Below are 25,133 nucleotides of genomic sequence, written 5' to 3'. Positions count from 1 at the left end.
TGAAATTTTCTTTTGGAAAGGTTTTTAAACTTGAGTTTAATTCTTTTCTTTGATAAGGGCTATTTGGGGAATCTATTTCATGCTGAGTCATATCTTCCAAGGAATTTTTTTTCACCAAGTTATAAAATTGTCCATAATATTATTTTCTAATGGTTTTGTCTGTAATCTGAGTAATGTCCTCTCTTTCATTCCTGATATTGGTAATTTGTTGTCATTTCTCTTTTTCCTTGATTAATCTGTTTGGAATTTTATCAATTTTATTGATTCTTTCAAATAACTAGTTTTTGGTTTCACTGATTTTCCTGTATTATTTGTCTGTCTTCTATTTCATAGATATCTGCTTTTACCTTTATTATTTTCTTCCTTCTGTCTATTTTGTGCTTAATTTCCTTGTTTATTCTTTTTAGTTTTTTAAGGTAGAAACTTAAGGAAAATGATTTAACAATTTCCTTCTTTTCTAACATAAGCATTTAATGCTACAAATTTCTTTCTATGCACTGTTTTAGTTGCATCTGCAAGTTATGATATGGGGTGTTTTTGTTTTCTTTGTATATATATAAAAACATATATAAATTACATTATATATAACTTATATATAATATATTTATATTATATAATTTATATAATTATATAAATATAATTAATATACATTAATTTATATTATATGTATAATTTAAAATTTAAGTTTAATTTTATTTATTTATTTTGAGAGAGAGAAAATCCCAAGCAAGCTCTACACTGTCAGCACAGAGCCTGACGCAGGGCTTGATCTCCTGAACTGTGAGGTTATGACCTGAGCCAAAATCAAGAGTCAGATGCTTAACTGACTGAGCTACCCAGGTGCCCCATCAATTGATATATTTCTTAATGTATTATGTTTTTTCCCTTTTGACCCATGTGTTATTTACAAGAATATTGTTGTTAGATTAGTATTGGAATCTAATATTGTGGAGTTTCCAGATACATTTTTGTTACTGATTTCTCATTTAATTCCATCGTGGTATCATACATTGTATAGTTGCAATCTTTTTAATTTATTGAATTTGTCTTATGACCTAGAGTATTGTTCATTGTGGTGATTGTTCAACGTGCACATGAAATAAAAATGTTCTACAGATGTTAATTAGATCAAGGCAATTGATAATATTTTTCAAGTCTTCTATATACTTACTTTTTCTGTACTTGTTATACCAATGATTGAGAAAGACATGTTCAGATATCTTACTGTAATTGCTATTTTTGTATTTCTCTTTACATTCCACCAGTTTTTACTTCATGTTTTTAAAAGATATTTTATTAAATGAATAAACCTTTAGGAATGTTATGTCCTCTTGGTAAACTGACCCCTTTAACACTATGTAATTATCCTTTTCATCCTGATATTATCCATTGCTTTTAGATCTTCTTTTCTGGTGTTGATGCAGCCATTCTAGTTTTCTTTTAAATAGTGTTTCCAGATTGTTTCTTCCTCCATTTTTAAATTTTAATCTGTGTGTCATCATACTTACAGTAATTTTTATTGGTAGCTAGTATATAGTTTTTATTCAATCTCTACCGTTTAATTAGATTTTTCAAACCATTTATAGTCTTAAGTTATTATTCCTATGTTTGGGTTTAAATCAGCTCTCTCTCTCTTTTTTTTAATCAACTGTCTTGATATTTGTTTTCTATTTCTCTTATCTGTTCTTTGTTACTTTTCCCCCTTCCCTTTTTTTAGATAAAATGAATATAATTTATGATTCCATTTTGTATTCACTGTTTTTTCCCATCTGTACCTTTTTATTTGTTTACTGGTTACCCAAAGTCTGCATTATTTCTAACTTTTCAGTTCACCAACAAATATTATGCTGTCTCATGTAAATGTAAGAGTAATAAAAAATACACTGTTTATTTCCCCATACCTTCTTGTTTTCTTCTTTTATAATTTTACCTCTCTGTATGTTAAAGAACTTACAATAATTCACTATTATTTTTCTTATATGATTATCTTTCAAAATGATTAAAATGGGGGGTGCCTGGGTGGCTCAGTCAGTTAATCATCTGACTCTTGATTTCAGCTCAGATCGTGATCTTATGGTCATTGGATCAAGCTCCGTGTTGGGCTCTGTGCTGACAGCATGGAGCCTGCTTGGGATTCTCTCTCTGCCCTTCCCCTGCTTGTGTGCTTTCTCTCTGTGTCTCTCCCTCTCTGAAAATAAATAGTGAATAAATATTTATTTAAAAATTATTAAAGTGGGAAACAGTATGCTCTGTATTTACCCATGTATTTACCATTTTCATTACTCTTCATCTTTTGCATAGATGAAAATTTCCATTTATATCATTTTACTTCTACCTGAAGACTTCTTTTTGTGGTTCTTATGGGCTGGCAAAGAATTCTCTCAATTTTTTGTCTGAAAAAATATTTCTTCACTTTAATTACTGAAAAATGTTTTTGTTGAGTGTAGGTTTCTGAATTGATGGTTTTATTTTTGTGTTGTTTTTTTATTTCAGTGTTTTGAAGCACTCTCCATTGTCTTTTGTTTCTCAGTTTCTGATGAGAAATTGGATATAATTCTCATCTTTATTCTTTTGGAGTTAAGGATGTCTTTTTCCCCCCTCTGTATGCTTTCACTAAGGCAAGACTTTCTAGAGTTTCCTCTGGATGTCCCTCAGTATTTTTTGATGTCTCTCCTAAGTGGTGGAAATCTTTTTCCCAAATACTGTGAACTCTGCCAATTGTTCATTCTACTGTTTTCCAGTGAGTCTTTTCCTGGCCTCCAGTGATTTCTCCTCACATAGGCCAAATCAGTAGCCACCTAACTCCTGAAATGGACCTCCATGCAGATTTTTAGAGCTGTCTCTGTGCAGTGTCTGTATCCTTGGTATTCTTTCCTACAAATTCAGCTGCCTGGTCTTCCCAAACTCCTGTCTATTTCCTTAACATAGTGAGACATCCAAGGTCTATTTGTCCTCTTCCTTCCATGATACTTCTTGGAGACTGCCTCCAAGTAACAAACTGGGGCAATCATAAGACTCATCTTTCTTGTTTCCCTTCTCTTAGAAGTAACAGTCCAATGTTACTGTTGTTTAATGTCTGAAAACAGTGTTTTCATATATTTATTTTGGTTTTCTTGTTTAAAGTGGAAGTGGTAAGTCTGGTTTCTGTTACTTCATCTTTATTGAAGCTGAAGCCTAGAATTTCTTTTGAACAAGACATACAATGTCAAAAGATAAGCTTGAATTCCAGTGATATGTTGATATTGTATATAAGTCCATCTGTTTCTGGATTATTCATTCTGTTACAGATTTATTTATTTATTTGTCACCAATGTCACACCAACTTAATTATTTTATATATTTTTAAATGAATCTGTTCTTCAGTTATAGTTAGTTTTAAAATTATTTAATTAGCATGTTTCTAACTTCATTTAATTTCTGATGTTTCTTAGAATATATCTTTTTTTTATATATTGGTAAGATTATCTGGAGCCCCATATCATGTCCTGTGAAGTCCAAAATCCCTTGCAGAGGTAGAGTAAAAGAAGTGTTTCATATTGTCACTATTGTTTTTATGAGCTCCTGCTTTTATTGAATAGATTCGTTTTAAAGATCCTCTTGTCATTTTGTGCTTCCTCAGTTTACTCCCTATTGTGTTGACCCAGATGTGAGACTCAACTTCATTACAGAGTCCATTCACAAAAGGCATATGAGGTTACATTTTATTAAGTGTTTGGGTTTGGAAGGCCAGGATTGTGATGTCATAATACACACAATTTCACATAAAATATGAGACATCCCTGTTTTTAAAAGTCCGTCTGTTACCTCAACATCAGAATTTTATTTTACCTGTTTTCAACCCTGTGCCCTGTCTTTGCCTAATTTTTAGTCTTGCTAATGTCTCTTTTTCTCTTTCTCTGCTTCTCAGCTCTTGGCTCTCTCCCTGCCCATATTTAAGTTTTGATCACTTCTAGTGCAAAAAGGTTAAGCTGTCTTTTTGGTTTTACTGGAATGTACTAGACACTTTGGTTGCTTTACCTAAAGTGAATCATCAATTATTGTTTTCTAAATTCTGGTGCCCACTGTTGCGGTAATGAATTTTTCATCTCACTGAATTTATAAAATGATGCAATTTATTTCTATTTTAATTTTTTAAAATTGAAGATGTATATTATTCCTAGGAGATTTGATGGCTGTGGTGGCACTCTAGATGCTCCCGCCTTAATCATAGTCTTGTATAAGTTTCATAAGAAAATAATTAATTATGTGAAGACCCATATGAAAGTTATCTACAATACATAAAAATATATGCATACATATATATGTGTGTGTGTATATATATATATATATATATATATATATATATATAAAGTTTCTAATTCAAGACATCTAATATGAAATACATATATTCATTTATGCCCATGGGTTTAATTGAAGATTATCTACATTTTTACTTGTTTCACTATTAATAGAATTAATTAGTTACTAAATAGTTATTTAATAATCTGTTTTAGGGAAACGAAAATGAGTTGTATGCATGGATAGATTAAATTATCTATATATTATTCATTGATCCTCTTTCAAATTTAGGGCTCTTTTTTCATAAGTGATTATGTTAGCTATCATCTTATTTCTTATTGTTTCTTCAAAAATATATAAATATTCTTATTTTTTTAATTGACCATATTACATTTTATTATCAATTCCTGAACAGAATAAATATAATTTGGAAAATAACAGTACTGCTTTTTTACTCAGTAATGTTACTATTTTATTGATTTTTGTTCCCCAAAGAATTATTTGTATGTCATCATTTTTAAAATGCTACACTAGGTGCCATCAGGCCAATCAGAAGAAAGAGTGGTGTGATACCTACATCCAAGAATGTTAGTATCTAGTTGAGGTCATAAAATAGTCACCTGTGAAATTTCTTATAAAGAATGTTTTCAAATGAATTCAAACTCAGTATTCTAAAGAGATTTCAGAAATGAAGCAGATAAGGAAATCAACAAAATGCAAAGGCATTCTATTGAATGAGAGAAGATATTTCCAAATGCTATATGCAATAAGGGGTTAATATCCAAAATATATAAAGAACTTAACACTAAAAAACCCCCAAACAATCCAATTAAAAATGGGTAGAAGACCTGAATAGACACTTTTCCAAAGTAGAAATACAGATGGCAACAGACACATAAAAGATTCTCAACATCACTAATCATCAAGTAATGCAAATCAAAACCACAATGAGATATCATCTTATACCTGTCAGAATGGCTACAGTAAAAAAAAAATGTAAAAACACACGGGAAATAACGTGTTAGCAAGGATGGGGAGAAAAAGGAATCTTCATGCACTGTTGGTGGGAAAAAAATTGGTATAGCCAGTGTGGAAAACATTATGATGATTCTAAAAACATTAAAAATGTCAATACCATATGATCCAGTAATTCCACTACTGGATATTTACCTAAAGAAACAAAAACACTAATTTGAAAAGATACATGCACCCCTATGTTTGTTGCAGCAGCATGATTTACAACAGTCAAGGTATGGACAGTCAACCTAACTTTCCACTGATAGATAAAGAAGATGTGGTACACGTGCATGCACACACACACACACACACACACACACACACACACACACAGAGACATGAGTATTACGCAGCCATAAAAAGGATAAGAATTATGCTATTTGCAAGAGCATGATGGACCTAGAGGGTATTATGCTAAGTGAAATAAGTGAGACTGAGAAAGACCAATATTATATAATTCCACTCATGTAGAATCTATCAAATAAATAAACCAGCAAAAAGCAGAACAAACCTATAAATACAGAGAACAAACTGATGTTTGCCTGAGGTAGGGGTATAGGGCGATGAACAAAATGGGTAAAGGGGAAGGAGAGATAGAGGCTTCCAGTTATGGAATGAATAAGTCACAGGAATGAAAAGCACAGCATAGGGAATATAGTCAATGTTACTGTAATGCTGTCCTATTGTGAAAGATGGTAGCTACACTTGTGGTGAGCACAACATAATGTATAGAGAAGTTGAATCACTACATTGTGCACCTAAAACTTATTAACATTGTGTGTCAACTGTACTCAAATAAAAACATTAACAAAAAAGGGCAGGTTGATCCAAGTTTGTCTTTTGCTACCAAAATACCATAGGACATTTATTATTGGTTTCATACTAATCTACAATACTGACAAAAAGATACTTTGGTGATCATGCTCTCTGTACTGTCTCCCTTTGTTTTCTGTTAGTGGAGCTTTGTAAATGTTACATTCCAGGAACAAGTACCTCTAAAATATCGACTTCACTCCACCCTGCCCCACCCCATGCTTCTTGTCAGTATTCAGATAGCAATCTTAGTTATAAGCAATTATTATATTTTAAAAATAATGTGTTTTTAGACATCAGTTATGCATCTGCTCATTTGCTCCACTGCTGTATATATGAAAGGGAATATTACCTACCCTGAGATGCTTATATTTTCTTCCTGGGGAGAAAGGAAATTACTACTTTGACATCAGGACACAGTAGCTCACCTTCTGTTTGCAGACACTTCAGTCTTACTTGGTAATGCGACTTTACTAACCAAGAGTTTTTGAAAGGGCCCATCAAGCCTTTATGAAATGACTGGAACAAACAGCTCATTTCTCATAGTTGCCCTAGGAAAACCACTTCATCGAATATAATCTTAGTAGAACTCATTTGGATTAATTTGAAAGGCTTCCTATGAAGTTATTACCGAACAAAGATGATTAAAATTGATCTGTATACTGTCGTCTAATAAAAGTGGTTTTTTATATTACCTTTGTTTTAAATCATGAGTATGTATAGTTTGTGAACAACTCCTATGATATACAATTCTGTTATTGCTAAATTTCTACTAATTTTTCACTTGATGAAAGAAATTATGAAAAGCGTGTTTTTATGCTTAATGGGAAGGAATTTCAAACTTAAGTCATTTTTATAAATGTTATACACAGAAAAAATAGTAACTTTTTTTGAAATTTGAAAAAAATCACAAAATTTGAAAATAGAAAGAAATCAAGAAATGAATGAATTTGAAACCCTAATATTTGACAGTAGTATTACAGTTTCTAAATTATTCCTTAGGTTTTTTAACAGTATATTTAAAAAGTATTAGCTAAGAATTAATTGTGAAAAGCTCCCTTGCTATAGTTACTTTTAAAATTAATTTTAATTGTTTATTTTTGAGAGAGTGTGTGCATAGGGCAGGGGCAGAGAGAGAGGGGAACAGAGGATCTCAAGCAGGCTCTGTGCTGACAGCAGAGAGGCTGATGGGCTTGAACCCCCTAATTGTGAAATCATGACCTGAGTTGAAGTCAGACACAACCGACTGAGCCACCCAGGCACACAAAAATTATTTTTGAAATCAATGTGATTTTCCTATAGTAAAATACATATATTTTCAGTGTTGATTGTAATGTGAAGTTGTTTTCAACTTGAAGATTCTTGTTTTTTGTTTGTTTTCTATATTATTAGAGAAAATGAACAAATTTTCACATTCCAATTAAGACTTGGATTTTTGTTTTTGGGGGGGAGTTGTTGCTATTTACCTATCATCTACTGATTACTTAATATTACATAAGGGACTGCTCATTTATGCCAATAAAACATTCTTTTGTCATAAAAATCAGTATGATTTTTCATCTTTAATTGTAGTACATCCCAAACAATTATCCTAGCAGTTCCTTTTCATATTCTTGAAATCATGTTTGCTTGCTAGATTTCATTGAAAATAGTGTTGATCATATAGTAGGATTTTCTTTTCCTGGTAAGGTAATATGTAGCATGGCAAGTGTTTCTGCTTTTATCTTGGATATTGTTTTTTTTCTTCTTCATCAGTTTTAAGAACTTCTACCTGAAGAAAATCTAGATGAGATATTTAGCTAATGAATAGTTGATTTTGCTCTTGATTAGTTTTGAGATGTTTTAAATTCAAGTTGAAAATTTGCAAATTGTTCTTTCTTGAAGAGAAAGTATTTGATTCGATTATAAGGCCAGATTGACACAAGTGATACGTGGCACCAAGCTACATAAATGCTTTCTGATTAGTCTGGTTTTTTTTAATGTTTATTTATTTTTGAGAGACAGACAGATCATGAGTGGGGAAGGGCAGAGAGACAGGGAGATACAATCCAAAGCAGGCTGTCAGCACAGAGCCCGACGCGGGGCTTGAACTCATGAACTGCAAGATCATGACTTGAGCTGCTGTTGGACACTTAACCAACTGAGCCACCCAGGCGCACCTATTCATTAAATGGTGGTACAGTGGATTATTACTCTGTTATCTTGCTCACATCCTTCTACATGTTTCTTTCAGAACTTTCCAGTATGTTTCTGTCCCTTGCTGATTTCTTCCTGAAACTGGAATGTCATTTAAAAAATAACTAAAACTCAAATGCCTGTAGAAGTCATATAAGTAAAATAGGTGAATGATTGTGAAGGTGATCTGTAACGAACACAAGGCCTCCCTCTATGCTGGTGAGAAAGTGGGGGAATTCGGGGAATCTCTACAAACTGGAGAGTAAATGCCATATTTAGGGGAAGTAGTCAGTAACCAGCTTTAGCCAGTGCTTGCTATGTGGGTATGATGGCCCACAGTTGTAAGATCTTCCAGTTGTATAGAGAAGTTAAAAATCTGTGTGTGTGTGTGTGTGTGTGTGTGTGTGTAATTTCCTGATTTTTTAAAGTTTGCCAAATAATTTTTAAAACACACTCTGTGGACCAATGCTGCTTGGCATGTCAATAAACTACCTATAAACAAATTGCTTTTGGATCTATCATTTTAAAGTTTTGTCTTTAAAAATAAGACTTTCCAGGGTGGCTCAGTCAGTTGAGCATCCGACTTCGGCTCAGGTCATGATCTCCCGGTCTGTGAGTTTAAGCCCTGCATCAGGCTCTGTGCTGACAGCTCAGAGCCTGGAGCCTGCTTCGGATTCTTTGTCTCCCTCTCTCTCTGCCCCTCCCCCCACTCATGCTCTGTCTCTCTGTCAAAAATAAACATTAAAAAAAATTAAAAATAAGACTTTCCAGGGCTCCTGGGTGGCTCAGTTGTTTGAGCATTTGACTTAGGCTCAGGTTATGATCTTACAGTTCATGAGTTCCAGCCCCGTGTTGGGCTCTGTGCTGACAGCTCAGAGCCTGGAACCTGCTTCACATTCTGTGTCTCCTTCTCTCTGTCCCTCCCCCATTCATGCTGTGTGTGTCTCTCTCAAAAATAAATTTAAAAATAAAAAAAAAAGTTTTTTAAATAAGACTTTCCATCTAGTAATGGTTTAGGCATATTTTTTTTTATGCAAAGTGATTTTTAAAAATATTTTTGATTGCCAACTTTTTAAACTTATTTAAATATAAACCAGGTCCAAAGTTGACAGGTTGGATGGCAGGCTGGTTAGAGACCATCTTCCTCTCTTCCTTCCCAAGTCCATTTCTTTTTCTGTGCCTCCACCTGATGTGTTGTACTATCCTTATTTCTCAAAATTAGTTAATTAACAAGTCTAGGTAATTCTAACTTCCTAATAGCTTTCATATTTATATTTGCCTTGATATCCGTTTCCAAAGTTGACATCCATCTCCACATCTATCTTAAATACTTTTGTTGACTCCACCATCCTGTTTCATATGTTTAATGCCACCATTTCCTAACTGGTCTCTTTTTGCTTGTAGTCTTTCCAAATCCATTCTACACACTTGGGATAGAGGAATGACTTAACTATAACATAAATCATAGTCCTCCTTCAGATATTTCAAGTATTCTTTATTGACCTCAGAATAAATCTAATTGCCTTAACATGACCTGTAAGCCCTTTATTTTCTGGTCTTTGGTTACATGTCTAACTTCCTCTCTTGCCATACCTCCTCAATATTCCATGTCACAATTGGATTGAATACTTTCAACGTTTATGTTTACTTTTGTTAATAGGTCTTTATAAATGTGGTTCTCCAGCCCAGGCTTCTTCTCTTTACCCGTTTTGCAGCAAGTTGATGTGTGAAGGAGAAGATAGATAAACTATTAAAAAGTTCAGATGTATTTTTTTTTAATTTTTTTTAACGTTTATTTATTTTTGAGACAGAGAGACACAGAGCATGAACGGGGGAGGGGCAGAGAGAGAGGGAGACACAGAATGTGGAACAGGCTCCAGGCTCTGAGCCATCAGCCCAGAGCCCGACGCGGGGCTCGAACTCACGGACCGCGAGATCGTGACCTGAGTTGAAGTCGGACACTTAACCGACTGAGCCACCCAGGCGCCCCAGAAAGTTCAGATGTATTCTAGTTGCATTGAGCACATGATTGTCCCAGTTGCTCTTTCAAAGACCAGAAACCTGGTCAAATTTTTAACAAAGCAGACGTTTTAAGAAAGACTTTCTAAGAAAGTAGCCCTTACATGATAAATCTCTTTGTACTCTGGACTTTTTCAAGGTAAAGGTTCAGTGATTTGAATTATTCAGATAGAAAAATCTCTGATATTACAAAGGTATCTCATAATTTCTGAGTCAGCAAAATATCTCTCTTCTTCTCTTTGTTATCTCTGTCTCTCTCTCTCTCTCTCTCTCTCACACACACACACACACACACACACACACACACACACACACACACAATGCACCTACAAAAATGCCAAACAAATTCTATTAATGAGAGTTTATTAGAAGTAATAATCATGGTTCACACCAAAATTTGGAGAGAGAGAGCTTAAAGATTTTAGATTTTTAAGTATGACGATAACATTTTCGAAGTAAATAATTTCCTTATAAGTCATTGAAACAAGATCATCCAAAATATTCAACCTGAAGACCAAGCTTACCCTTGGCAAGTTGCTGAAATGAATGAATGAATGAATGAAAGGTTTTGCTTGTTTCTTTTTGCGCTTCATGTCTTTCGTTCACTGTCTTTCTTTTACTTACATGTTTCCAATATCTCTTTCAAAAAATGCCATGTACAGTGGCATTCTATGTGTCCCACAGAATACAGTGGAATCATTATCTTATGTGTCCTGTAATTTGTCCTGGTATTAATATAGCCCAAGTTTGAATGGACTATTTTGGTAGTCACAGCACACTATGAACTTAGAGGCAACTAACGTTGTTAGATGATGAGATTGATATTTAACAAACTCTCATTTATTTTATTAAAAATGCTTAAACAATAGCAGTGCCATTGGGGTCAGTGTGGAGTCTTGCATGAGGAAAACAATTTATATACATAAATTCTGGTTGTACATAATAAATCCACATTTTTATCATTGTAACTCATATTCTGTCATTTTGATATAGTTTTGTGGCTTAATCCACATCAAAAATAACCTCTTTAAAAGCATTAATCAATTATGGTCACCTAATAAAGTATTCTGAAATTTTTGTCTACTTCTCTTAGACAAGTGCACTTTAAGCTTTCCAGTAACAAAGATATGTTATAGGTTGGTTTAAGTGTAAAAACAGAACCTAAAACAGGATAACAAAAATGGAGTAACAAGAAGAATAACTGCCTAGCGATAACTGGATGAATTGAAAACAGATGAAAGATAATTCTATCTTACGGGATTTTGCTGTGTGCCAGAACTAATCACGTTAACTTTAACCCACCTGAGGCTTTATATTGCCTATTTATCTCGTCTGTGGGGTGTTCTTTATTTATGACTTTGCTATTCTTATATTGACAGATTATTTCCAACCTGTGCTTAAATATAACAGTTGTATTTCTTATTATTTTAATCATCACAATTGTATGATGCTCTAACATTATTTTGCTTTTTTCCTCTTTTTAAAGTTAGTTTGGGGACAGAGTACAAGAACAGTATGCACTTCATTTTCTTTTTATTGAGGTGTAATTGGCACATTATGTCAGTTGCAGATGTGGAAGGGAATGATTTGATATTTGTATATATTGCAAAACAGTCACCACAACAAGTCTAGTTAACATCTGTTACCTTACATAGCTACAAAATTCTATATTCTTGTGAGGAGAGCTTTCAGGATCCACTATCCTAGTGGATATAGTATGCAATACTGTATTATTTACTACAGTCACCTTGCTGTTTATTACACCCCTCTGACTTATTTATTTCATAACTGGAAGTTTGTACCTTTTAACCCCCTTCACTCACTTTGCTCACTCCTTACCTTAGGCAACCAGCAATCTATTTTCTATATTTATAAGCTTGTTTTTGTTTTTTAAGATTCCACATATTAATGAGATCATATGGCATTTATCTTTTCTGTCTGACTTAATTCAGTTGGCATAATGCCCTGAGGTCAATCCATGTTGTTGCAAAAGGCAAGATTTCATTCCTTTCTATGGCTGAAAAAGATTCCATTTTATATACATACCACATTTTCTTTACTGATTCATCATCTATGCATGGACACTTAGGTTGTTTCCTGGTCTGGGATGTTGTAAATAATGTCACAGCATGGGGGTGCATATATCTTTTCAAATTAGTGTTTTCTTTTTCTTTGCATAAATTGCTGATTGTATTATAGTTCCATTTCCATTTTTAATTTTTTGAGGAACTTCCATACTGTTCCACTGTGGCTACACCAAGTTTTCCTTCCCACCAACAGTGCACAAGGTTTCCCTTTTCTCCATATCACACCACCACTTATTTATTGTCTTTTTGATAATAGTCATTTTAACAGCATTGGGGTGATATCTCAGTGTGTTTTGATTTGCATTGTTTTGATGATTGGTGATGTTGAGCATCTTGTCATGTGCTTGTTGGTTATCTGCACATATTCTTTGGAAAACTGCCTATTCAGACAGTTCTGTTAAGAGAAAATGACAAAAAAAGACTTTGTTTCATAAATATGGTTGGTCTCCTTATTTATTTTTTTGTTAATTTGTATGTCTTTCTATTTTTTCCTCTATTTTAAATTAACAAAAGCTCATTGAAATATGATCTGCTTCTTTATGATTGTGCCCAATGTTACATGATTAATACAATATATTGAAAATTTTAGTGGTGTATGATTTAGCTACATTAAAATGTTTGTCACCACCTCATTTAATCACAAATATATCAGATGGCATTCAGTAATACAGTTCTTTTCTATCTTTGGTGCACATATAGACAGTGATAAATGATAATATTTCTTTTTTTAATACGTTTATTTATTTTGAGAGAGACAGAGACAGTGCAAGTGGAGAAGGGGCAGAGAGAGAGGGAGAGAGAGAGAGTCACAAGCAGGCTCCACGCTGTCAGCGCAGAGGGGCTCTAACCCACAAAACCATGAGATCATGACCTGAGCCAAAACCAAAAGGTAGACACGTAATTTACTGAGCCACCCAGAGACCCCAGTGTTAATATTTCTATATGACACATTGGGGAAAATGGATGAAGGAGGTTGCTTTAAACTCGAAATAAGCAGATGGAGTTGTGAGAGAGGGTGTTGAGCCTTCCTGGCCCTGTAAGGCTTGCAGAAGACTGAAGGGATCATCAAAGCATACTGTAGTCACAGATAAGGTAGGAAGTTCTGTGAGTTGAAATATTGAAATAACAATAGTATCCATGTAATATGTTCAGATGAAAGTGAAAAATTCAGTCAATCTTCTAGAGAGTTGTTTTTATGACTAATCACAACTGTTTTTTTTTTTTTTAAATGTTATTTCTAGCATATAGGAGATAATCAGTAAATTTTGAGGAACTCAGAGTTATATAGACAAGCCATTTAAGTGTTTGGATACATTTTGTCTTTTTATTCAGATGTCTGGTGTCTTTTAACATAAACACCATTTGCCACTTCTATAATTAAAAACAAACAAAATCCTGAATAATAATAGCAGTTACCATTTTGAGGGCACCTAGTATGTATCAGGCCCTTATGAGCTTATTTAATTTTCATAACACTCCTGAATAACAATTCTGATTATTATCTTTATTTTATACAGCAGGAGTCTGCATTTCATAAATTATATAAGTAATCAAAAAATGACCTGGTAAGTAGTATGGACTTAGGATTTAAACAGGCTAAGCTGATTCCAAAGCCTGGAATAAATGTGTTTGGCAGGTCTACAAGGAGCATTATTGACCTGTAGCATTTGTAGAAAAAATGAGTTTGGTTCCCCAGATATAAACTTTCAGGAGGTTCCCTCTTTCATCATCTGTCACTTTTGGCTTGTACTTCTCTGTGTTCACCTTTAGTTCTTGATTCATTATCTTTGCCAGTGGTGACTTTTTCTAGAGTGTAGAGCACACTGGCTGTGCCAGTAGACTAGCATTCCTGTGTAGACCCTGAATCATGGCCTTGACCTCATTTGCATTCGGAGCCTGGAACACTTGGTTTTCAAATCCTGTCTTTGCTACTTAGTAGACGTGTGACCTTGGGCAAGCTATATAATCTCTCTCTGGCAGTTTTCTCCTCATTGTATAATGAGAATAATAATACTATGTGCATGACATAGGATTGAGTATTAAATGATTTAATAAATGTATAGTACTTGAAATATTGCCTGGCCTATAATAATTAATCATTATTTATTACTTTATTATTATCATTTGGGAAAACTAGATCATGATCACTTTTTATAACTTTTCTATAGGAAACAATAGAGAAGTTAAGTCTTAATAGGCTGGATTTTTAAATAGTTAGCTAGTGTTTACCAGTTACATTTTATAAAACTGACATTTTTATTAGTGGTTTATCACTGGAATAAATGAGAACCATGTTACAATTACTAACATTTTCTGTTCAGAATTTTGAATGTTTTGTGATATATTACATGATGGAAGTTGTCATGATGCTTAAGGATACTTGTACTTAACGATAATTTTATCCTGTTCTACTTTCTTCTTTCTTTCTTTTATTTTTTTTTATTTTTAGTTTGTTTGTTGATTTATTTTTGAGAGAGAAACAGAGAAAGGGAGCAGGGAAGGGGCATAGAGAGAGGGAGAGAGAATCCCAAGCAGGCTCCACACTGTCAGCGCCAATGTGGGGCTCAAACCCATGAACTGTGAGATCATGACCTGAGCCAAAACTAAGAGTCAGATACTTAACTGACTGAGCTACCCAACCCAGCTGCCTCTGTTTTACTTTCCAATGTATTGAAATATTTGGATTTCCAGGAAAGAGGTATAAAATTGGGGCGCATCTGAGTGATAGAAAGATGTCTTTTATTTTTGTTTTTAAAATGTAAGTAAGTTTTTAATTGTCAAAATTTGTTGTATAGACGTTTGTCAAAGTTATTTCAATTGCCAAGGAAATTCAGTGACAGGAAATGTTTTGCCTAATTGGTGGATTCTAAAGAATCTGTCCTTAAATGGTGGGAGGAATTTGCATGGATAATATAAAACAATAGCCAATAAAAGCATCCGTCAGATGTTTTTGAAACTATATTTGAAGGCACCTAGGTGGCTCAGTCGGTTGAGCAGCTGACTTAAGCTCAGGTCATGATCTTGCAGTTTGTGCGTTTGAGCCCTGCATCAGGCTCTGTGCTGACAGCTCAGAGTCTGGAGCCTGTTTCTGATTCTTGTCTCTCTCTGCCCCTCCCCTGTTCACACTCTGTCTCTCTCTCTCTCAAAAATGAATAAACATTAAAAACTTTTAAAAAATTATATTTAAATATAAGTGTTTCTGATATTCTGGGATTTCAGGGTGTATCTACAAAAATTCTACCTTTCCTCAGTCTTTTCTTGCTTTCTATTTCATATTGAAAATGGGACTCATCACTTCTCAAAATGGTGAATTAGACTGGGGATTGTCAAGTTATGTTCCCCAGTCCACATCTGGCCCTCCAACTGTTTTCATAAATAAAGTTTTACTGGAACACACAACCATGCTCTTACATGTTGTCTATGGCTATTTCACATTGCAGCAGCAAAGCTAAAAAGGTGCAACAGAGATGGCCAGCAAAGCTAAAAATATTTACTATCTGAACAATTTCAGAAAAAAGCTTCCTAATCTGTAAAATAGACAGATCTGAATATGTATGTGAGAGCTTATTTTAAATTGCTGTTTCATACTTTCTCTGCAGGGAAGACTACCTGTCCTCACTAGATTTTACTAAGAGCATCAATAGTATTGACTAAAAATTGGCTATTGTTTCATGTGTTAATCTTTTCTTTTCATTTATATTATAAACTTCTGTAGCATGATTGGCATTGTAAGATTATCTATATAGAAAATATAAAATATTACAAATATAGGAAATAGGAAATGTGACTATTAAAACATTGAATGGGACAAGTGATTCATCTCTTGTATGATCACATTTTTTGTGAGACTATAAGCTGATTTGTTGAAGCAATTTACTGAGGTTAGGCACATTGACTTACATAATTCATGTGACTTGAAAAGAAGACATAAAATTATGGGTATTCAAAAGCAATGAAACAAAAAAAACCCCAAGCTATCATGAACATCATTGTCTTAGTTCCCAGTAGCATCATTAAAAATAACCCTATTGATGTTTGAACTTATTTGGCCTTATGTTTGTATGCGTGGTGTTTTCTTCTCAGAATTCTTCGCCAATTTTCATCACATTTTCTTTCACTTTTGCTTATTTCATTCTAGCCTTTTTAGGCATTATTTCTGTGACTCTTTGCATAGTTTTTGGATTATTTTAGTTTGGTCTTAGTTTGGAGACCAGATGTAAGATCAGCACTCACATAGAGCTCTCATCAGTGAAGAGTGATAGTGGGATTACCCTCTAACCCATGCAATCTTGTGAAGAGGCATTGTGCATCATCATAGCATCAGCAAATAAAACCCATATAAAGGCCACTTCCCTAAAGTCTTCTTCCTCTTTTTAAATGTAAATTTAAATAAACACTGCGAGTAGAATTTACTAGGATCAGAATCCAATGAGAGTTAGTCCTCTGTAAGGATTTCAGAACTTCCTCTAGTTCATTTGCCTGTAAGTGTTGTTTATCTGCTCTGGGGAGATGGTGCTGATTATTTAAAAATCAGAGATGAAAGAAGAAACCCCAAAGCAAGATGATTTATTTGCTTTTTGGTAAACTTGATTCTGTTTTGTAACCTTTGAAACATGGATTTTATGAGTGATAGTATTAAAATTTATACTCCCTCTAGAGTGTGTTGTTAATCATTATTGCTCTGCTGGGCCTCAGGATTACCTGTCTGCATTGTAATACAGCTTTCCTTAATATTTATATTGAAATACCAGTGGTTCCTAAGACATCTCATATATTTCTATGAATGAACTAGGATTTGCAAGAAACAAGGGCTTGCCTCCAGAAATAAACTACAAAATATTAAATTCCTCTTAAAAATTTGTAGAATTTTTAAACCAGTGTTGATTCTATACTTCTGAAATAAAATATCTGATTCTAATGGTTGTACTTAAGTGGTCCAAAAAGTAGATGCAATTATTATCTAAGGATAGTTATAAATAAAAACAGTAAACAATGTGTACTTGATGTATAATTTAGTTCAGTGCTTGGGACATTTATTAAGCTTCTATTTTGGAAGTCCTTGCAGAGATGATGTCAGGTTCCAGTCCTTGGATGAAAAGGATTGAAGACAGACATGAGTAGGTACAACTTTTCAGAGTGTGCAGATACATTAGTATGTTCTTGGATGCTCCCATCTTTAGCAGAGTGAAAAAGACACCAGAAATGGAACACGGAGCTACGGATGAATTTTAGGAAAACATACTACACTTTGGGGGAAGGTTTTGAGTCTTATTCACTGGTAGTAGTTGTCAGGATTTATAAGTAGGGCTTGAGGAGTGGGATGCTATCCTAGGCCCTCTGCTAAGCAGTAAGTGATTTGGAGTTACAGGGATGACCTCAAGCCAAACTTGTCGATGATATTTTCAGTTCTGCTAACTTCTTAGCACTGTTGAGAGGTCAGTCTTTTTTACATTTTGAGTAGAAAAGGAAAGTTGGGTATAGAGCTTGCCTAGATTTGGGAGTGGTATGCAAATGAAAAGACCCTTTTTGGAGGAGCTTCCCCACTTGAAGCTAATTCAGTCATTTATTGAGTTCAGTTGTGATTCAAAGAGTACAAGATAACACTGTTCTTAGGAGCTCATAGAATAGTGAGGGAGACAAAAGAATACACTAAGATTTCCCAGTCTATACTGAGGGAAAATTGGCTTGAATGCTTGTTTCGCACCCTAATCTATTCTAGGGCAGGGAATGTTCTCAGAAATTCTTCCCTTCTTGTTTTCCAGTACTCTTTTCTTTCTTCATTGAACCTACTTAGTTTCGGCCCTTTATACTTACTTGGTCCTGCACCAAACTATATCCCCTATTGATTTCAAAGAAGTCCATCATATTATGCATGCCATGACAGTTGTAAATTTATAACTTGATTGATGATTTGGTGGGTTATGTGGGAAGAAATCACATCATGGAGCCCTCCATCAGCTTCACTTCATGTTTTCTCCTGTGTGATCATTTCTGATGCTCCCAAAAGCTCAGACTCCTATATGTTTTCTTCTCTATCTAGCAGAGCCCATCTACCAAGGATAGTCTGGTTTCCCCCTTTTCTACAAAAGTGTTGGTAGTTTTTTTACATTGTTGAATAAATAATACAGAAATTATAAATGGGATGTAGAGAGGGAGAAGCAACACAAAGGAACTTAGAGATTTTGTAAGTAACTGGATTTAAAATGTCAAATTGGAACATGGTAATTATAGTGTTAGCCACTTTAAAACTTCATAGTAGATCTTGGAACAAATCCCTTTTAATCTCGTTCCAACTGTGTGGTTGACAGTAAAGCATCATTCCAAAGTATCCCTAGTATTTTCTGGGTCAGGAAAATACCACTTAAAGAAAAGAGAGGACATTTTGGAACCAAAATTATAATCTGGACATTTAATAATAAGACTCACTACATTCAAGAAATGCAAGCTATAAATTAAATAAATAAATAGATAAATAAAAGCAAGCAAGCTACATATAGAATCAAAAGAAAAAACAAAGTTATTAGGAAATCATGTGATTGTTGTGGTTGGATATTAAAAAAAAACATTTTTTTCTCCACTTTAAGCCCCATATGGCTGGCAACAACTTAAAAAAGCAAACACATGCATGTATTTATATATGTATATATATATATGTATATATGCATTTATATGTATTTATATATGTATATATATGCATATATATGTATATGTGCTGTAGGAAAATATATTTTAATTGTGTACATTATGTTTGTCTATAAAAAACTAGAACAAATTAGTACTTCTGAAAAAAGTTATTTGATGGGATCTGCTGTTAAATTTCTTATATTGTGTATTGCACAATAGTTTTTAGTAAAAATAAATGTTATAAAGCCATTTATTTTTTTATTTATTTAAAAAAAATTTTTTTTAACGTTTATTTATTTTTGAGAAGAGACAGAGCATGAACAGGGGAGGGGCAGAGAGAGAGGGAGACACAGAATCCAAAGCAGTCTCCAGGCTCTGAGCTGTCAGCACAGAGCCCGACGCGGGGCTCGAACTCACGGACCGCGAGATCGTGACCTGAGCCGAAGTCGGCCGCTTAACCGACTGAGCCACCCAGGCACCCCTAAAGCCATTTAAATAAAACTAAGATTTATCTGGTTTGTAAGAAAAAATGGAACATTTTTCACCAGTTGGTTTACTTCATAAAGGATTTCAAAATATAAACAATAAAAGAAATTTTTGACCTAAACTTAGACTTGGGATATACCCGTCTTTGTTGGTTTAATACAGTTGGGATGCTATGTAAGTACAGAGTGCTTTGATGCTGTTTGAATTTGTTTCACGTAAGTTCAGAAATGGGACAAACTACTGCAGCAGCTGAATGACATTATCACAGACTCTGTTTCTTTCTAACCTTCTGCTCTGCCATCCTCAAGATGTTAGCTTTGTCCTCAGACTGTCTTCCTTCATGCTTACAAGATGACTACATCAGTTCTAGGCATCATATCCATATGTAACAGCAGGAGAAAAAGCATTTTGTTAGGAGGGTGGAAACTTTGTTAAGAATCCCAGCACACTTTCCTTCCATTTTATATGGGTAACATACATACCCTGAAGTCAATCTCTGGCAAAGGAATTGGGACCACTATGATTCACTGAGCCTAAATCAAAGTTGTCCTGAATCTGGGCATAAGCATTCACTCCAGAGTTTCTTAGGAAAAGACACCTAAGGTGAATCAGGGGCTCTGATTCACAGAAAAGAAAAGAAGAAAAATAGGTAGAAAGCCAATAGTGTTTATTAGAGAAATGATACAGCTGTAGGCCAGTGGTTCTAAACCCTGGCTGCACATTACAATTACCTAGGAAGCTTTTAAAAAAATATTTTGAATTGGTCTGGGTTGCACATAGATATTAGCATTGAACACATCCCCCTAGTGATTTTAATATGTAGCTACATTTGAGAACCAGTGTTGTAGGTAAACTGAAGATAGAATAAGGAGACAAAAACTTTCATGAGTCTGTACACATTTAGCTGATTAAGGAGTTTTGCAGCTGTATTGAGCATTACTAAAAATTAACCATTGTCAAGCTGGGTAAAATTACCACCCTCAAATCTTGGACCACGGTTAATTTGCCAGACTTAAATGGTGCTCACTGCCATATTTACTGGCCATATTCCAGAAGAATGTATAATATTTGGGTACTTGGAGTACCCAGACAGTTTTCATAGCCAAGCTAAGTTGAGGTTTTATGTAAGGGTAGGAATGTCAGTGCCATATTTGTGATGAGAGAATTGAGTTGCAAAGAGGCTATTAGTGGGAGAGATAGAACTAGAGTTCTTATTATAGTATCCTGACAGCCAGGGTTTTCTCTTATTTCATGTTGCTACTTATGTTCTTGTTGTATTTGAGAAAGATGTCATGTGTTTTGATCAAGATAAAGCCTTATAATTATTATAAGTATATCATTTTTGACAGCTTACTGTGTATGAGCCAAACACTCTGCTAGGTGTTTTATTCCTCCCCCAACATTTGTTTAATCCTAACAATCATATGCAGTAAATATTACTAACTCTACTTTATGGACAACAAAATTAGAAACAAAAGCTTGTTACTTCTCTCCTGTCTCTTAATTAGTTCACTTCTCTGGAATCTAGACTTTGAACCTATAATGCCAAAGATTGTACTGGCATATTAAATGCCAAAATGCATGTTTTTTCATTTTGCTGTTCACAGATATTTGACTTTATGCAGTTTACCAGTTCAGTAAATACCTATTGGCTGACAAATAGATAATAGATTCTGGGTAACCCAGGATTGGATCGCATTTTACCTGCACATGTTTTACATGCACATAATTTACGTGTTTTTTAGAAGTAAGTTTTTGCCAGTTGCTTTGCAACTTCACCAAGAACTTAGCATATGATCAAAGAACAATTGAATGAATAAATGAAGTGGAGACTTGAGACTGCTTAATTTGGAGTTGCTCAAATTATAAAGACTAGTGAAACTACTTTGCTGATAATTTCCTTTCCCTTAGGAACTTAAAATATTAAAATTAAAGACTTTTAAGATGTAGCTTTAATTATACTCTAATATTTTCAAACAAATATTGACTTACTGGAAAGTGTGCCTTGACTTGTTCAGTCATAGTCCACATTGCCATTTTTAATAAAAAATAATACTCTTTTAATAAGAAGACATAATTAGTCTATATGGCTGACATTTATTCAGATACTTGTTTTACCATTTTTTCCAAATTGAAAAATAAAAAGAAAATAAACTTGGCAGTGGCTTCTAAGGACTGACTGGTTTAGTTTTTCATAGAGATAACATTTTCCAAATTACTGAATTATGATATTGAAAATGAAGGGCAAGCTCCTTGTTGGGGGAAAATGTTAGTGTAGCCCTAATACAGAATCTCATTAAAGCAACTGTCAGGATTTCTCTATTTTACCATCACCTCCCCTATTCTGTAAGAATCAACTGTCGTTTTGAGTGAGTGTACTGCCAAAGAGGCATTTACAAATAAATGAAAAATGTCACAATTGATTTCACTCCTTCCAGAATACTGTGTGTCAGCTTTGTCACAAACTGTCTTTGTTATTCTCTGTTTTAGATCTCCCAGCTGGACACTGGAAATAACTTTTGATGGTTTAGGGCCTCTCTCATTTGACCCCAGGTAAGCCCTCTATTGGTGACTTTTTACAAATATTTGTAAAACCGTTTGAACAGTTAAGAGAATATAAAAGCCTTTCCCCTCTTTTTCTCTATAACTGCTGTTTTTGTCAAAAGTATTCAGATGTCAATATTGTTTACTTACATTTTTGGACATTGGAGAGAATTATTCCATTCATTACAAAGCACTGTAAAATTATGCAATTATATTTCACATTCTCTTCTCCAGTACAATGGTTTGCTGTTATCATGCTTAATCTAATAATAATGCTAATAACCATATTACTTGTAAGGAAGTAATATGGCTATGCATTTCTTGTATTTTGAAATCTGTCTAAATTTTTATCATTTTTATAATATAATCTTGAATACATGTCTTTCGTATAATTTGTACATAATATCATTGATACATATTCATTTTTGTCATCACCCTAAACCAGTCCACTATTGTGCACTCCTGCCATCATGCTAACATTATTGAGGTCTTGTACTGCGCCACGTACTGTGCTAAGCAGTTATACGAATTATCTTCTATAAATGTATCATAGTGGTACTTGAATTCTGAGTTAATATGGATTTGGAAAAAAAAGGAACTAATTACAAATTGCTAGCAGCTTTTTTTATTATGGATATTAAATTAAAGTAAAGTAAATCTTCATATAATTATACTTTAAGAGATTTTAATCAGTATAATTGGTTAGAGATTGTGCCGTCATTTGAGATTATTTAGCTTTCTACTTGAAAGATCATGGAATGGACCAATTAGTAATATTCTGTTTCTCTTGGAAATAGAAGTTGAACTAATTCACTCATTCATTCAACAAATATTTATTGAACACTTATTATGTGCCATTTACTTTATATTGACGACATGATGGTGAAGAATATGTATCTGCTTCTCAAGACCTCACAATGTAGTGGCAGTCAGTCAAAAAATAGGCAAATACAAGGTAGTATAATGAATGAAAACAATAGGGAAAAGCATGGGGTACAATAGGATAAATGCAGTGAGCACCTAAGTCAGACGCGAGATGGATGCTCAGGGAGTGATGTGTCAGTAGAAGGTGGAGGAAGATTAAGTTGTAGTTGCAGAGTGGTTTGTAATGTCTGAAGTAGAGTATTTAAGATAGCGTGATATGTCTATAAAGAATTAAGCATGAGGCAGATCATGAATGTCCTCATGAGCCATGCTTAGCCATGCTTAGGAATTTAGATATAATTATGAATAGTGGCAGTTAAATTAGAAAGACTTCATCTGATATTGGATGTTCTCTTCAAACCCGGCTGGTCAAATTCTCACAGCACTAGTTACTGTGCATAATAAAGGAGGTCATCTTCCTCCTTCACACCTATATAAATGTTTTTATTAGAATATAAGGTCTTTAGAAGCAAGAACCTGGGTTAATTCACCGTGTTTTCTCAGGATCTATTTTAGTACTTTGCACCTAGGAGGCTCTCAATATTTATAGTGTGGGATGACAGAATTAAATGTAAAACTCTGGAAAATGGATAAGTTGACCTACCAGGGGCTTCCTTCAAAGACTCACCACTTATGACTCCTTCTTTCCCTGATCAGTTGTCACAAATGGTAAAATTCTTTTCCACATCTCCTCCTTACTTTTTGATTCATAATAAGATGTTCCATCAAAGTAAATCCATATGAAATGCAATTTTAAAAATAAATAACATGTCAATTTGTAAATAAAAAATGTCAATGAATTCTCTTTAAACAGTCTAAAAAAGTTTTGGAGGAAACTAAGAATAAGTGAAGAAAATGATTTTTAGCAAAAGAAGAAATAACAATATAACCAATTTTAATTTATTCATTTTCTAACTCTAGAAAATACATTAGTTAACATACATTATAAAAGCTTATAAATACATTATAAATGTTAAAATGCATTATGTAATTCTTTTGTAATGAGAGAGATGGAATGGTAACTTTGGTTACACTTTTTATATATTTTAAGATAACATATAAAGAGGATAAATTTTATTTGTTTTTTAAGCAAAAATAACTTAATAAGGAACCTTTAAATATTATGGTGATGGGGGGGCAGTGCCTGGATGACTTGGTCAGAAGAGCATATGACTCTTGATCTGGGGTCATGAATTTGAGCCCCATGTTGGATGTAGAGATTACTTAGATAAATAAATTATTTAAAAAATTATGGTGATTAACAAATCACAAAAGTACTTTAGTGTACAGTTGACCTAGGGAGTCGTGCCCCAGGTGGTTGAAAATGTGTGTATAACTTTCAACTTCCTCAAAATTAACTGCTAATAACTTGGTGCTGACTGGAAGCCTTAGCGATAACATAAATAATTCATTACCACATATTTTGTATGTTATATGTATTTTACACTATATTCTTAGAATAAAGTAAAGTATAAAAAAGAAAGTGTTGTTGAAATGATAAGGAAGAGAAAATACATTTATGGAACTATGTGTAAGTGGACCTGCATAGTTCAAGCCCATATTGTTCAAAGGTCAACTGTATATTATTGTATAATGTGGACATTTTGGGTTCACTTATAAACATAGATTCTATATTTCTTACCACTTTAACAGGGGCGGTTCTCCATTCTACAGACTTTTCTTTGACCAGCTTTTCTGGCATTATTCCTTTAAATGTCCTGTTTTATGGTCATTTTTCTGCTGGATTGTCCTTTGAGACCAGTGGAGTATTTCTGAAAATTTTTTTGGCATGACCACATGTAATTCTGGAAGGACTGTGAACACCCACTCAAAGCTGCACAGAGTAAGGATATCAGCTTTCATGTCTTTTTAGTGCCCTAAGGATAAGGAGATACAAACTAGTAGTTTCAATAAACCCAATAATTTTGGCAGAATATTTAAATTATGTTTTTTCCCCAAAACTAAAAATAACCTTTAAAAGTACAAAACCTAACCATATAGAATATTTAAGCAATAAAGAAAATATAAACAAGGATGCCATATTGTGTTAATGTAACCTGTTGTCCATAGGGTAATGACAACATTTTGCAAAATGAAGAAGAGGCACTTCTCAAAGAAATGCTGCCTAGTGTGATGGATTAATGGACATTTATCTGGCTTGCTATC

General features: G+C 33.8%; 1 protein-coding gene across 14 annotated transcripts in view; it reads left to right on the top strand.

The window, feature by feature from the left end:
- NAALADL2 (N-acetylated alpha-linked acidic dipeptidase like 2) overlaps positions 1-25,133 on the top strand; it is a 1,343,235-nt gene that overhangs the window by 72,520 nt on the left and 1,245,582 nt on the right. For all 14 annotated transcript variants that reach the window (XM_042954993.1, XM_042954989.1, XM_042954981.1 and 11 more), the window contains one exon: positions 21,990-22,052. The gene's annotated coding sequence lies outside the window, so the exon portion shown is untranslated. The remainder of the gene's footprint in view (positions 1-21,989; positions 22,053-25,133) is intronic.

Source organism: Panthera leo, chromosome C2 (genome assembly GCF_018350215.1).
Source record: "Panthera leo isolate Ple1 chromosome C2, P.leo_Ple1_pat1.1, whole genome shotgun sequence".
In the NCBI taxonomy this organism is placed as follows: domain Eukaryota; kingdom Metazoa; phylum Chordata; class Mammalia; order Carnivora; family Felidae; genus Panthera; species Panthera leo.
The sequence above is the reverse complement of the archived record's forward strand: the minus strand, read 5'-3'. Positions and strand labels throughout refer to the sequence as shown.